Genomic DNA, 14,668 nt, shown 5'->3' on the forward strand with positions numbered 1-14,668 from the left:
AATTGAAACACGTAAATCTCCCTTCGTAAATCTTGCATATTATTAACCGCTTTGTCTCAAATTTTATTTGTCCCGCATTTCGATCCTGCAATCGATCTTTCTCCCGAATCGTCCAATCACAAATAACTTTAAAATAATATCTTTAAAATAATTCGAACGCTACTTCGATATTTCCATCCGAAGAATCCTTTCCTAAAACAATTATCTCTCTCCAAGATTTCGCGTATGAGAATCAATTACCATCCATGTTTTCGTTTCGATCGAGTTTCGACGATAATAATAAGTTAATAAACCCGCAGAAACGAGATGGAATTCTGTCTCCTCGCGGAACAACGTTATTTTTCATCACGATTCCGCGTGGAGGGTGGTAAACCGTGACTCGCGAGGGGGGTGTAGTTGTTGCTAAACCGCTTTCTCGAGTAAGCTGGAAACGATTCGCGGGCGGGGAGAGGAGGAGATGGATGGATGGATGGTTGTGCGCGTTCCCCTGCCAATACGTCGATAAATCATTCTGACGAGACGTGGGGCGGCGAGAAGTTTTTAGCGTTACGAGCCGCCACGGTGGTCCGAAAGGCAACGAAAACGATGCCTTTAGACGACCCTTTGTCGCTTATCCCCTGTACATATATATATATATATATTCTTCTGTCCCCTTCTGTTCCTTTCTTTCTTTCTTTTTCATTTCCATTCTTATCCTCCCTCGTTTCGCGGCTTTTCTTTTTTCTTTCTCTATCTCGCGCCCCACCGATCCTCCATTCTCGCTTCGATCGACGCGAGGAAAATTAACGGCCACGTTAATTCCTTTGCTTTTTTCTTTTTTTCTTTTTGTTTCGAAACCTCGCTGGCGAGATTTATCGGTGTATTCGAAATAAAGGTGAGATAAATTGCGGGGTGAAAGTGGGTAATTGCTCTCGGTTTGTCGTAACAGAGATCGTGAAAAGGGAATCTTTTGATTGAGAAACTCTCGAGGGACGTTTTTAATGATTATAATTGTAGATTATTTGTCCTGATATCGTATTTTAAATTTAGAAATCGAAACTTGGCTTTATTTTTTTTTGTACGTTGAAAGAGAAAGTGAAAAATAAAATAATCAACAAAACTTAGAGAGATAGAATCGAGATAGAAAGTTACAAGGGCTCTTGCGAAAGACATATTGCAAATTTACAACCGGTAAATAAAATATAATCTGGGGAATTTATTAAATCGATATATAAAATAACGAGGGGAATTTATTAAATCGATATATATCATAGACTATCATCCAACGCTATTATTCTTACGCTATAAACGCTTTTGAACGCTTTTGAATTGATATAACATTTTCAAATTACAAATTGATAAGATCGTATTATCCGTCGCATGGTATAGACGCTTAAACAAGCGTCATTATCTCCAACGATTCATTTTTCAATCAGATGGAACGCGTAACTCTAATCCCCCACTTCCTTTATTTATTCCTTTTCCCTCCCTCTCTTTTCCACGTTAATTTTCTACGATTAATTCCAATTACTTTTTTATCGACAATCTACCGATATATTAAATAAAATTTATTCAACCCTTACACTCCGATATTACGAAACAAATCGTAATATTCCAAGATTAAAAAGTTGAACGTCGAGGTATATAACTTGATGTATCAAAACTAATAACAGTTTTGCAAACGTATAATTGTGTAATTTATACAACTTTATATAGCTCAACCTTTCTACTTTCGGCCATAAGATGGAATCGCAGCACGAGAGATAAATATTTCATTCGTCATTCAACTTTTGATAAATAAACGCTGTTGGAATTTCGCGTCGCGAGCGTTCCAACAACAATGAAACAAGTAATACAGTTTCGAAACAAAGATTACCATCATGTAAATGAGGAATCAGCAGGCAGATCCTAGTTTCTTAGAAACTGCGATTATACGTATCGTCGTGTGTAATGCCAGGTATTATCTGTCGGTGAAACGTCTTCCTGTTAATGCCGGATATAACTAGAGCATTCCGTTGCACACACGGCATCCCTCAACCCAGTTCCATATGCTTAATACGTTAATCTCTACGTCGGATGTTACTGTGCCACGCATTCAGACCTTTGATTCGGTAATAACTAGTTCTAGATTATCGTTAAAAAGACTACCCGTTATTGCGAATATTGAAACGGTTCACATTCACAAATTTATAATTTAATTCGCGTATCCTATTCACAAGTATCCTTTACCCTCTCAAAAATAAAAAATTCTTGCACGGAATATATTTCTAAAATCGCAAGAAAAATAACCATCTCTTTCCTCCTCGAATTTCCCTCGCAAAATTTTCAACGATTCCACGAATAATCCGCTAATCGAAACACTGGTTTCATCAAATCTCTGAAAACTTATTCCAAAGATCGATCATTCTAGGAATCATTGGGAATCGAATTTAATATTCTACTAAAATTTTCCATTGAGAGTCTCCACAAATTTCCGCGTGGGGTGGAATTTTGAAACGCGACGAGATCCTCCTTCGTTTTATCAGGGGTGAGGGGAAGAGAGAGGCGGCAGGATTTATCAGTTACGCAACTCACGGGTAGACGACACAAATAGTTGGCGTTTGCACGACACATGGTGCATGTGCACCGTCTGCGAATGACTGACACGGACGTGGATCGGCTGTTCAAATCTCGTATACGAGAAGTCGATCGAGGCAGGGGTCGGACTGTTGTTGGCAGGAGGCCGTTTAATCCGGTTTACAACGGAGGGTGTTCTTTCTAGATCTGGAAGAATTCCTCCCGCTGTTCTTATCTAACTGTGACCTGGTTCTTTCTCAAGCCTCTTCTTCGACTAACTAACTTGGAGAAGAAGAAAGAATTTTCGAGAGAGAGATTTTTATAAAAGGAAATTTCAAAGAAGAAGAAGAATTTTAAAATTGATTTTATTTCTCGATCGTCCAATCAAGTGTGGTATTTACGTTGTCTGTATTTACACGATATCTTATCATACAGCTCATTGAGAAGATAATACTCTGTTTGAAAATACTCGAGGCAATTTGATATGCTACTTCACGCGATACTTGTACACAGGATAACGTTGACAAAATGGATACCGTGATGTGTTGCTCGGAATGAATCACAGCGAAATAAGAATCACGAATGCGAATATATAATAAAATACAACAGATTTTTCGCGATATCTGTTATCGTACCACAATCTCGTTTCTTCAGCTTCGGTGCTCAAGCTTATTAAATCTGTCGAAAGAAAGAAAGAAATGGATTCGAAGAAACGTTTAACGATTCGATTTCAGGAACACTTTTCCCAGAAGATTGATACAGATGTTCTTCTCGATCATGACGCAACGGAGCGTGATTCTTCTAGAGATGAAGTCGTTTAAATAATATATGGAAAATATGCTCGACTTCGTTCCTCGAAAGAAACTCGTACTTTCTCGAAGAATAAATCAAGGTAGATTTTCCGATTCGAGAATACGACAAATAAAATGATACCTTTTCAAAACTGTATTTCACAACACGCACACAAGGTTTCGATCAATTGAATTTGCAATCGGATATTCATCATCGTGGATACGCATTACCATAAACACTTTTTGAATCAACTTTCACGTTTCGAGGATTAATATAATTGAACATCTCTCTCTCTTCAAAATATTTCTCGTTCCCTCAAAAATTCATATTTCACTTCGAAAATTACTCGAAAAAAAAAAAAAACGCGATTGCTCATTTTCCATGCAATTTAACCCAACTTATATTTTCCGTTGGAAAATACTGGGATCGCAACTGCTGCTGCTTTAATTAGTACGCGAGCAGAAGTTACTTTCGAAGATAATCTTATCAACCGAGACTCTTGGAAATAATCGCGAAGGAGAAGGAGGAATCCTTCTCGAGATCCAAAGGATTGCCGTGTGCAAGACCGGGCAAATATTTATCACGCTCGAGACATTTTCCTTAAGAAAGATCTTCTCTCTCCCCTTTGATTGCAGTTATATCGAGGATGCAAGGCTCGGCGCATAATGCAACGATGGCGCACCGGAAACCGGCGTAAGAAGCTCGAGGATATCTAAACGCGAGAGGAAGAGAAAGAGAGAGAGAGAGAGAGAGGAGTTCGCTTCGAACGAGTCAATAAACACAGAGTTTATGTATGCGCGATTCTGGAGATGCCAGTGCATACAATAAATGTGCATAATATGAAAAATTATACGCGGCGTTCCGATCGTGGATGCGCTTGCATTTGTGCGAGAAATTTAAGGATGTAACGGATGTGTATGGAATGCGCGTAATGTGAAAAATTATACGCGGTTTATCTTGGATTCTTATGCAAATTTTATATATATATATATATATTTTTCAAGTCAAGTTGTAGAATTTAAATAGAGATTTTTGTTTTACGTTTCTTTTTCCATGAGGATTAGTCGAAATTTCTTTTTATTGGACGGATTGCGTAAATCGCAAATATACGCGTGACATATATTGAATTTTAATTTATCCACCAAAGAGAACACGAACACACGTGCGTTAACACGGTGTTAACTATTTATATATCGGGATGGATTTAATTAATATACGTAATGTGATCGAAACGATCGACTCCAACACGTATATTGACTTAACTGTACAAATTTACCTATACGCTGTTTGTAATATTCATAAATATATACACGTAGATATCTTAATGCATTATCCATTTGTCACGCTAATGGAATCTAATCGACTAAAATTCAATGCTCATTGAATATCGAAGAGGATATCATCAATCTTTCGAAAACGATCGATGAAATTTCCTTTTGGGAAATTATTCGGTCGAAAATTTTCAACAAAGATTTATTTGAGAAAATTAAAAGAAGATTAACTTACTTGCACGAAATGGCGAAATATCGAGAGAGGAAGAAGGTTAGGAGAAGAACTGAGAACCTTTCGAAGCAAACTCCGGGGCCACCTTTCACTTTTCGTATCGGTGCAACCAAGAGACCAAGGCATCGTCTCTCAATTAGCATAAAATGTCAGTGGAAGAAAGTTCAAAGCTATCGATTTACATCGATAACATCGAGGAATGCATTGAGCAACGCCGCCGAGACCGTATTAATTCCTCCGACTCCATTATATCGAGAATCTACTCGCAACGCTAAATTAAATACGCACTACTAATAAATTCGTTGGATATTCCATCTCCGGCAATTTGTTTCGTATCGTGAGAGCTCAATTCCTGCTCTCAATATTACGTAAGAAACGTTCGAGAAGAACCTCATCCTACAAGAAAATAATTTAATCGAGAGTAGATCGATTTAAAAGAGGAAAATTTATTCGAATCACTTTGCATTCCTCGTGTTAACGATTAAAAACACGGGAGGAAAACTTTCCTTGGCTTGCAAAAATACCGGGGATAAACGCGACGCGAACTTAGAAACGTGTCCGGGGAATAATAGCAAAAATTCAGAGAATGAAAAGAAAGAAGGGGAATGAAAAAAATCGAGGAGCGGAGAACGAAAAATAAAAGGAGAAGGTAGTAGCGAGAAGATAATAGGAAAAATGTTCGAAAAGAGAAGGAGAGGAGAAAAACAAGGCGGGAAGAGTAATCGCGAGAAAGAAGTGTAGAGTACAAAATTGCGCGGTGCAATTTAAATTTTCGGGGTTTGCAACTTCTTGCACGCCTGTGTTCGCGCGTACACGTTTAAAAGGGGGTCGTTGCATAATGTAGAGAGCACCCTCGTGCCATCTTCTCTCGCCAATTTCTCGAATACGCCCTCCAAGTTACCGTTTAACGCGACATTTTCCTCATTTATTCCCCTCCCTTCCTCCAAAATTCACGATTTTTTTCGAGACGTGCCTCGTGCTATCCTTTTATACTTTTCTTTTGCTTTTCTCAGTTTCCCGTATATGATTCGATAGGCCGGCCCCATTTGACTTTCATATTCGGCACGCGTGACCACTTCTGTCCCCTCGCCATGGGGACACGGCTGAATGAATTTATGGGGCGGATGGTTAGCCCTCTAGGGTCTCGTCTCGCCTCCTCGTGGAAACAGGATTCGTTCGTTCGTTGGATCTCTCGAGGCTTCTTTACAACGCTTACGCAACGTGTTAATTGGTTCCCCTCTAAATATCGTATCGGGGGGAGAGGGGAATTTCGAGGGGTGTTTTGTCTCGTATCGATTCAGTCTAAACTTTCGAGGGATTCGTATACGTAGGATGGATGGTAAGGAATTATTTCTTTTACAGTTACTTATTTTATTCGACGCAAAATTACAGGATATATAACGTATATTATCACGAGTGTAAAAATTATCCGGTTAATTTTTCATTTAATAAATCTTTTTTGAAGGAACACCGGTATATAATAAATTGGTCACGGATCGTCGAAATATATAACTCTTTATTACCAGCCTCTGCTCGATTAAAACGATTTCTCCCTCGGCTCAAAAATTTACACGCGGATACGGTTAATAAATTCAGAATAATAATAAACTGTGAAACTAGACTCGAAATGTTAAAAAAAACCATACGAAAAGTATACTGTAAATATTTCGTTCGAACAAAAGAATTCGTGCGAGTTCTATTCGAAAATTCACTTTAAAAAAAAAAGAAAGGGAAAGAGAAATAAATACAATTTTTCCATCCAAGGTAAATTTAACGAACCGACAATTACTCGAATTCGCAAGGTTGGTCGCCGGTAAAATTGCTCGACTTCCAACGAGACGAGCCGTTCCTTCAATTTCCAAGACTGGAACGGAAATTCGCCGGTTTCTCTCTTTCCCCTTTTGCTTCGTTTAATTATTTCCACGTAAAGCAAGCTTGATTCCGCGCAAACACGGAGCGGGGAGGGGACGGCTCCCCTCGACCCGCCGTTGAAATTCAATGAAAAGCCACGTTACACGTTCCGCCGAGGAATGCCAAGAGCTTACGGCATCGAGAAATTTCATAAGAACGAACCGGTTTGGTTCTCGAATTACCCGCCGCCGCCGCCGCCGCCACGCTGTTGCCTGGCGCCTGGAATTCCAAGGTTTGTTCCAAGTGTCAAATATCGAAGAGCGGCACGATATTCGCCAAACGTGGAAATCATCGCACGAACCAACGCCCTTCTTTCCTCTTCGAAAATTTCCCGCCAATAGAATTTCATTAACCGACGAGGGAACGTTGAATCGTTTCAGACGCTTATTAGTTCCTTTGTTAGAAGAATATATTGATTATTTTGAAACGCGGATTGAAAGAAGGGAAGATTTGAATACCTTTTCCAAATATTTTCGAAACGGAGCTAACATACGATCCAAGTTAATATTATTTCCAGTGTTATTATTTTCATCATTGGAAGGAATAAAATAAAAATAAAATTCACGCGAAATCCATTCCACTTTATTCCCTACGCGATATAAAAATCATTCACGACTTTTCTTTCTTTCTTTCCGTCATTTTTCGAGAAAGGAAAAATACGTACACCCTGGTTGAAAAATAATCGAAATGTTAAACGAATACGAGGATATTGTTCGTTCATTTCGTTCAGTCGAGGGGAGGAAAAGTTGATTTGAACGGATGGGGACCGTTTAACGCCTGTGCATTTTTCGATCGCGAAATTGACGAGCATCGGGCCAACGTTACTTTCCATCCCTCGTTGTCGTTGTAAACAACCAGAATAAAATTTCGTCTCCCCCTCCCCCCCCCCGGAAATTCGTTTGAAAAATAATACATTTCCCCGAGTGCACGAGTGTCCGTAACAGCGACAGGGCATTTTATATAGTATTCGAGGCTCGTTATAACATCGAAAAACAAAAGTATCGGCGACAACGTTCCAGTTTATGACGGGCAGAATATCGCAGGATCCCGATATATCGTTCGATTGATTGGAAGATTTAAATAATTATTGAATCCGATTGTTCGAAAAAAAAAAAAGAATGTAGTCTGTTTGTCGAGTAAAATTGAAAATAAAATTACGCGGGAGCTATTTCGATAAGGGGGATGAAAAATTACGTTTCACCGATGCGTGATCGATCACTTATGCGCGAATCTACGTAATTTTTAGATTCTCCTGTATTCAAATAAAAATTTCTTCTCACTTTCGTCTCGATTTATTTATTTATATTTAAATAAAAAAAAAAGAAAGAATCTCTAATTACAAGAGAAATAATAACGATTTATGTATTTATTTATATTTAAAAAAAAAAGAAAGAAAGAATCTCTAATTACAAGAGAAATAATAACGAGATATTGACACCGATATTTCAATTTAAAATACAAGCGCGAAAAATGAATAAAGCAAAGCTGATAAAAATCCCACGGGAGCGTAAATGTTATTATTACGTACTCGTGAATACGCTCCATTTTATTCTTTAATTTATCTCTAGTTGTCGCGTCGCATAATTATTCTGAAATTCGAGACCGTCGTCGATCCGACCGCTTATTACCCATTGTTCTTTTTTTTTTCTTTCCCCTCCTTCGTCCGGTAATTCGATTACATATTAATTAGGAACGGCCTTGATTTTATTTACCACGGAAATAAAAAGCATCGAATCGATGATTGGGTAGGGAAAGGATAATCGGTGTGTGTGTCATTAAACACACGACGGGGAACAACACGCGATACGACATTTATAGAAGCATAAAACGGCGGAAAACGCGGAGAGAACGCGGCCTCTGGCTGCGAACCGACGTCCCCACTTCCGGTTTCACGCGAGCAACAACGCGATAGGCATTCGCGTTTCACGGACGAGCGGCAATTGTCTTGTCACGCACACAAACGACGTCGGAAATACGGAATACGCGGAAACTTAGAGGCGGTGCAAATCGCTTTGCGATTGTTTCCACGATGTACGCGGCTCTCTTAATTGCGCAAGATTTTAATTCTCAAAACTTCTTCTTCGCAATCTCTTCCTTTTCTAATGAAAAAGAGATACGCACGGACCAGCCGTATTTCATTCTCGTAAACGATCGGAAATTAAATTGCTTCCAATGGGCGAAAAAATTTCAAAACAATTTTCCTCCTTAAATCCTTCGAATTCGAACTCGTGAAATAATTTAATTCGAAAATGCATCGGGTAATAAAGATATCGATTATCCTCCGCTTCGTTTCATTCACAAACGAATCTCTCTTCCCGGATTGATTCATTACAAAAAAAAAAGAAATTGAACGACACGCGCAAAGCGTCTGTATAAACGAATTGTCGCTCGATTGATACGTTCGATTCTAAACTCGACGCGATTCGTAATACGGAAGAGAAACATTTGCACAGAACTCGTGTTAATCGGCGATAATGCGCGAGGTGTGATCAATTCGGGGGGCCCGAATAAAATCATTTTAATCGGCTGACAAGCTTATACCAATTCCATGAAACGCGGCAGCTACGTAAAATATCGGGACAAAAATTATCGAGCCACGGGGGGTTAAACGACGCTTTTCGCCGTATATTAAAATAAACTTTCACGCGCTCATCTATCGGCCATCAAATCATTTTGCCTCTGCAAACGATTTATATTAAAAAATAAATTCGCTTCGGTACTCCGTTTCAATTATCGAATTCGATCGATGAGAGATCGAACAATTTTTTTGGAATCATTTATTTTCAATGCACCGATAAATCTCTAACGTACCTATATATTTTACGTCTCCTCTCTTTCGACGCTTCGAATCAAACGACTGGCGTTTGAAGGAAAAAAAAAAAAAGAGAGGGAGATTCTATTCGGTTCATTAAAAGGTTGAAACGTCGAAGAAAAATGGAATGTTTGTGGGAGATAATCCGTGCAACCGGGTCAAGCGACCTCCACTTATTATTGTGCAATGCGCTTACATACTCGTTCCTTCTTTGAATCTTCTAATTGGACGAGAATATATTTTTTTTACAATCGTGAAGCGGTTAGAGAATTTTTACCCATCTCGCGATAGATCGTCTTCTTACTACCCTATATCGATCAATATTAATCAATATATTCGAACCATACCACATAGAAAGTTTATAGAAAAATTAACGATGGAAATATTCCAAAGAAAAAGAGAAAAGAGACGCGACGATATCTCTTCGATTGCCGCAAAAGCGAAAGCTTCGCGATACGATTTATCACGTTGAATTTCCACGAATCGTCGTCACACGTGGTTCGCCCGATAAGGGGAGCCGATAAACCGGCCCCTCCTCCCCCTTTCGGGTTCGGCTCGCGAAAGAACAGGACCCCGAGATGCAGCACGCTTCTCGAGGGGAGGCGGCCCTAAAATAATTCAGGACTCCCGAGGCGAGGTCGGCTCCCTTGCGAGCATTCCTCGGGAATCTACGAAAATACGATTCCCGGCAAATGTCTACTTTGTTACCGGCTCTCGCTATAAATAGACCCAAACGGCCTTGGTCAACCTTCCTCCTCGAGTTCGTCGACATCGATAACCGGTACTACCTACTCCTCCTCCTCCTCCTCCTCGTCGTCGTCGTCGTCGTCGTCGTCGGCGGCCGACACTTCGAACGTGCTTCTGTGCCGGCCTGGGATTCCCAACTTTTGAGATCATACGCGGTGATCGGCGTATTTCTCCTATATTCTTTTTTATCTCCGCCCGAGGAGGGAGGAGAGAAATCGGAGGATCAAGAAGGTATATTTAATGGACGATGATGATGATAATTTTTTTTTTTTTCGTACGCGCGTGGGCTTTTTTCACAATGCGGGATAAAGTGAAGACGTTGCCATCGCGTCTCCCCTTTGTGAAAAGGGAAAGAAACAGGGTATTTTTTTTCCTTTTTTTTTTCTTATGGAAGAGCGATGTAATTTGGAAGGAACGAGAGATTATTTGTATCGTATTTTATTGCACAGTGAATGTACGTATGTTTTTTTCGAGATACGCGATTATTTATGGCTTATGACACGTATCGTGCGAAGATAAATGACAATTGGATTGGATAGTTTTTTTTTGTATGCGATTTTTCTTGAAACGGAACGAGAGAGATTTTTTTTTTTAATAGGAGGGTACGTTTTATATTGAACGTAAGAGGAGTCCAAGACGCGACATTGGGAGTGGAATTTTTTGAAACGTTCTTATTGTGAGAGTTGAGGTTACATCATATTTAGACGGGTTTATTTGCGGTTTCGTTTGAATGGGAACTGGTATCCGATGTGATTCGATAAGATAGTGGTGTAGTGGTTCAACCTGTTTACAGGTTAAGCGAGATTGAATAACGATGCCAGTGTAAATAGTACTTTGCTCGAAACTACTATTCGAGCAAGAGTAATATTAAACATTGACCAAAAATCGAGCGATGATAACGAGATTATTTCTCGAATATAATCATTTGAAAGGCTTGAAACTATTTTCAGAAGAGAAAAGAGAAAAAAAGAATCGCCGTTAACAATTTCAACCCGTACTTTCCTCTCATTTCCATCTTAAACTTATTAAGCTCGTAATTACGAGCAACGTTTGAGAAATTCCCAGCCCGAAACGCGAGGAAAGAGGCGAAATTACTGTTAATTAACCCCGATGATCACGATCACCGATCTTACAACCACGATTCCCCGCGTCCGCGACATAAATCGGCCGATACGAAATCCAAGAGATAATAAATCGATTCGTGAATCGATTGAATAAATCGGCGAGATAACAGGCGTTCATTATACTCTTCCTTCGTTTCGTTGATCGATACGTCGATACGCGTCGGTGGATTCCGAGATCGGAAAGATATCGAAGGTATAGTAAGATATCGAGAGCTCGAGACGCTTCCAACGTTAAATACGAGTAAACTGGTCACGAAGAAGAAAAAGACTTCCTCTTTGGCGAAGAATTCCAACACGAGTTTCCTCCCTCGTCGAATGGGAAGAGTGTGGAAAACGGGCTGATCGCCCGTTCATCGTAACGAATAATACGATAAAAACACCGTTTTAATAAAATTTACCCTCTGCTCGTTCGCGATCGAACGCGTGGAAAAAATTATATAGCTATCTAAGACCGGTCTCGTCCCTACACACGTAATCGACTTCTCCCCGTGAATTACGCGAGGAAAGGTACGGTCGATCGATCCTTCCCCACGTTAAACGATTCCCTACGACGCATCGAGGGTAATTCGCCGCGAGTCGAACTCATTAACAACGAGGCATTGGAACAAAGGTGCGGGGGCGTCGAGTAAAAAGTAAGTAAGTGTAAATTATTCGTTGCTCCAATTATTATTACCTATCTCGTATCGACGTGGCAGCCCAGCCGTTCGTTTTCCGGTAAACTTGGCCGGGCAGGATTGTCACTCCTCTCCAATTTTCCTTTCCCGTCTTTCCTTATCCAAAACTTTCCTTCCACCCTGTTGTCGCAACCCTCCCTCACGACCAAGCAACGACGGGATAAAGCTTCGATTAACCGCACCAAATCGCGTACCGAGTCGGTCGGTCGTCTATCGCCAATTATCATCCACGCGGCGTTTTCACTTGGCGGAACACGGGGCGGGTTATCGAACGACCTAACCGACACTCTGTATCACACATATACTCTGCACTTTTTCGAGCAAAGGCCACGACCATCCGATCCCTTCCCTCCTCCCGTCTTTATATTTCTTACGATTTTCCGCGTAAACGGTCGCTGAAAAACGTCTCCAAACACAACGACGAAAGTACACAGCTACGACACGTCCTTCGACGCGAGACTTTTTTTGCCGCGCGACGAGTAACCTGTTTACAGGATGCACAGCGATAATAACTCGAGTCGAAGAAGAAAAGGCGTCCTCCACAGCTGGTCCCAGAATCTCGTTCGAATGGCGGATGCCCGGCCTCGTTGGCAGTGATGCGTTTCCGTCGCGTGGAACACGTGCGTATCCTTCTCTTCCTCTTTCGAATGCCGCGCTTCGATACGAAGGGATGCGAAGCCTGTTATTTTCGAGGATAGTAGAATTATATCGCTATTGAATAGTGGTGGTGGATTGAAATGGAGGCGAGATTAACGACTACCAACGTGGTCGTCGGATCGGTTGATTTCAAAGAACGTTTCGTGTATTTAGCGTCGACCATTCATCGACGATACTCGTGTATGTATATATATATATCGAAAGAATATACACAATAGCAATGTATATTATAGGATCGACGACGAAGAACGTAGATCTCGTATCGGGATTCAGTTGCAAAAGCCGTCAGGGACGAAGTACGTTTGTGTGTGTGTGTGTGCGCCAGGTGCAAGGCTGTTAACTACTTTTTCCTTCGACCTTCGCCACGCTCTTCACCTCTGACAAAGAGGAAACGTCTTCCGAGTCTTCCAAGAAACTAGTCGATACCCGCACGCAAGCAACACAAGACTCGAGGAATGTCCGTCTCCCAGCACGATTTCCAACGTCCTTTTTGGAAGGATGGTCGAGAGAGATGGATTCTTGAACGCGTGGAATCGTTCTTCGTAGACCCCCCTTTCTTCCTTTCACTACACCGAAAGAAAACGCGCACCTTTACTCGCCTCTTTCTTCTATCCCTCGCCAACAACGTTATTATTCCTTTTCCACACCGTTTTCTCACCGACAGCGAGGCGACCGATTCTCAACGAAACACTCGCGCGCGACCACGTCCGCCAGACCACTGACACGACTCAGGATTCCACGAGTGACTGCAGCCGCACACACGGCTCGAGTCGAACGACTTCGTTGCTCGGCGCCGCGACTCGTGGAGCCGAACCATCCCGAATACGTACGAACCGTTTCTTTGCGCTGATGCTGGCCACGAACAGCGCGCACTACGGCTCCGACTGCTCGCCGTGCTGCAACTCCGTCCCGTCTCCTCCCGCAGTCCTCCGCATGTTTCGAAATCGAGGAAGGGCGAGATCGTTTGGAAGGAATTGTTATGATATACGATCGGTGAATCGGGGAATCGATTGGACTAGACATGGTGGCGAGGAATTGTGAAGAAATTGTGGTTCACTTTGGTGGTTGGATACACGTTTTGAACGAAGTTGATCATCAAGTTTCATTTCTAGTAGAGTACATTTCTTCCGATTTTCCATCCACGAATAGAGATATGTCGTACTCGTAAGAGTGTTGATTAAGAATCGACGACGTGTGAACGTGGATCAATAGGTGAAGAATTTCGAATTTCTCGTCAAATTTCCAATTTGTCGCGGGGGCAAAAGTGAATCGAGAATATTAATTGGTGAAAAATTAGAATTAACGAAAAGCAGAATAAAACGATAATTTATTTTTCTTTTCCCTGTTATACTTTCCACAATTTCGAACATCGATTAAGGCAGAGCTGAAACGTAGTAGAATCCTTCCGAATTTCAATTTTAAAGGAAATCCTAGAACGAGAGGGATCGTTTCGTCGAGGCGATGGAAAATGTTTTCAATGGTGTTGAGGTGTGCGAGAACCACGAAGATCGGTCATCGAACTTCGACACGGTTTAACAGGGTCTGGGTACAATTTACGTACGGTTGCGAAAGCGGTCGGAGAGCTCGAACTTCGAATTTACATTCGAAGTAAATTGGAATGCGGTATTCGACGTGGAATGTACAGGGCATGCTGATAGTAAAGACGACGTGTTTTCGTGGGGGAGAACGGTTGCTGGTTATCGAACACCTTGGCGACGTTATTGATATGCTAACTGGCTGGAAACTGTCACATAATTTGTCTCTGTTCGTTGGTGTTGCGGTCAACCTGGTTGCTCCGACCTTATATACCCGTATAAAGGATCAATGGTGGCGTTTCAAAGACCTCTATTTCCAAGATTGTGCATTAATTTCGAAGGATTTCTCGTCTTAAACTTTTATCTCGAAAGTAACCT

The 14,668-nt window shown here is 41.1% G+C and overlaps 1 protein-coding gene across 8 annotated transcripts in view; it reads right to left on the minus strand.

Moving 5' to 3' along the window:
• LOC100576383 (mannosyl-oligosaccharide 1,2-alpha-mannosidase IA) overlaps positions 1 to 14,668 on the minus strand; it is a 477,580-nt gene that overhangs the window by 124,303 nt on the left and 338,609 nt on the right. For 2 of the 8 annotated variants that reach the window (XM_016911775.2, XM_026440488.1), the window contains exon 1: positions 12,098 to 13,559. The exons of the other annotated variants lie outside the window; for them this stretch is intronic. The gene's annotated coding sequence lies outside the window, so the exon portion shown is untranslated. Of the gene's footprint in view, positions 1 to 12,097; positions 13,560 to 14,668 lie in introns of those variants that run through there. 8 annotated transcript variants of the gene reach the window in all.

Source organism: Apis mellifera, linkage group LG4, assembly GCF_003254395.2.
Source record: "Apis mellifera strain DH4 linkage group LG4, Amel_HAv3.1, whole genome shotgun sequence".
Lineage (NCBI taxonomy): Eukaryota > Metazoa > Arthropoda > Insecta > Hymenoptera > Apidae > Apis > Apis mellifera.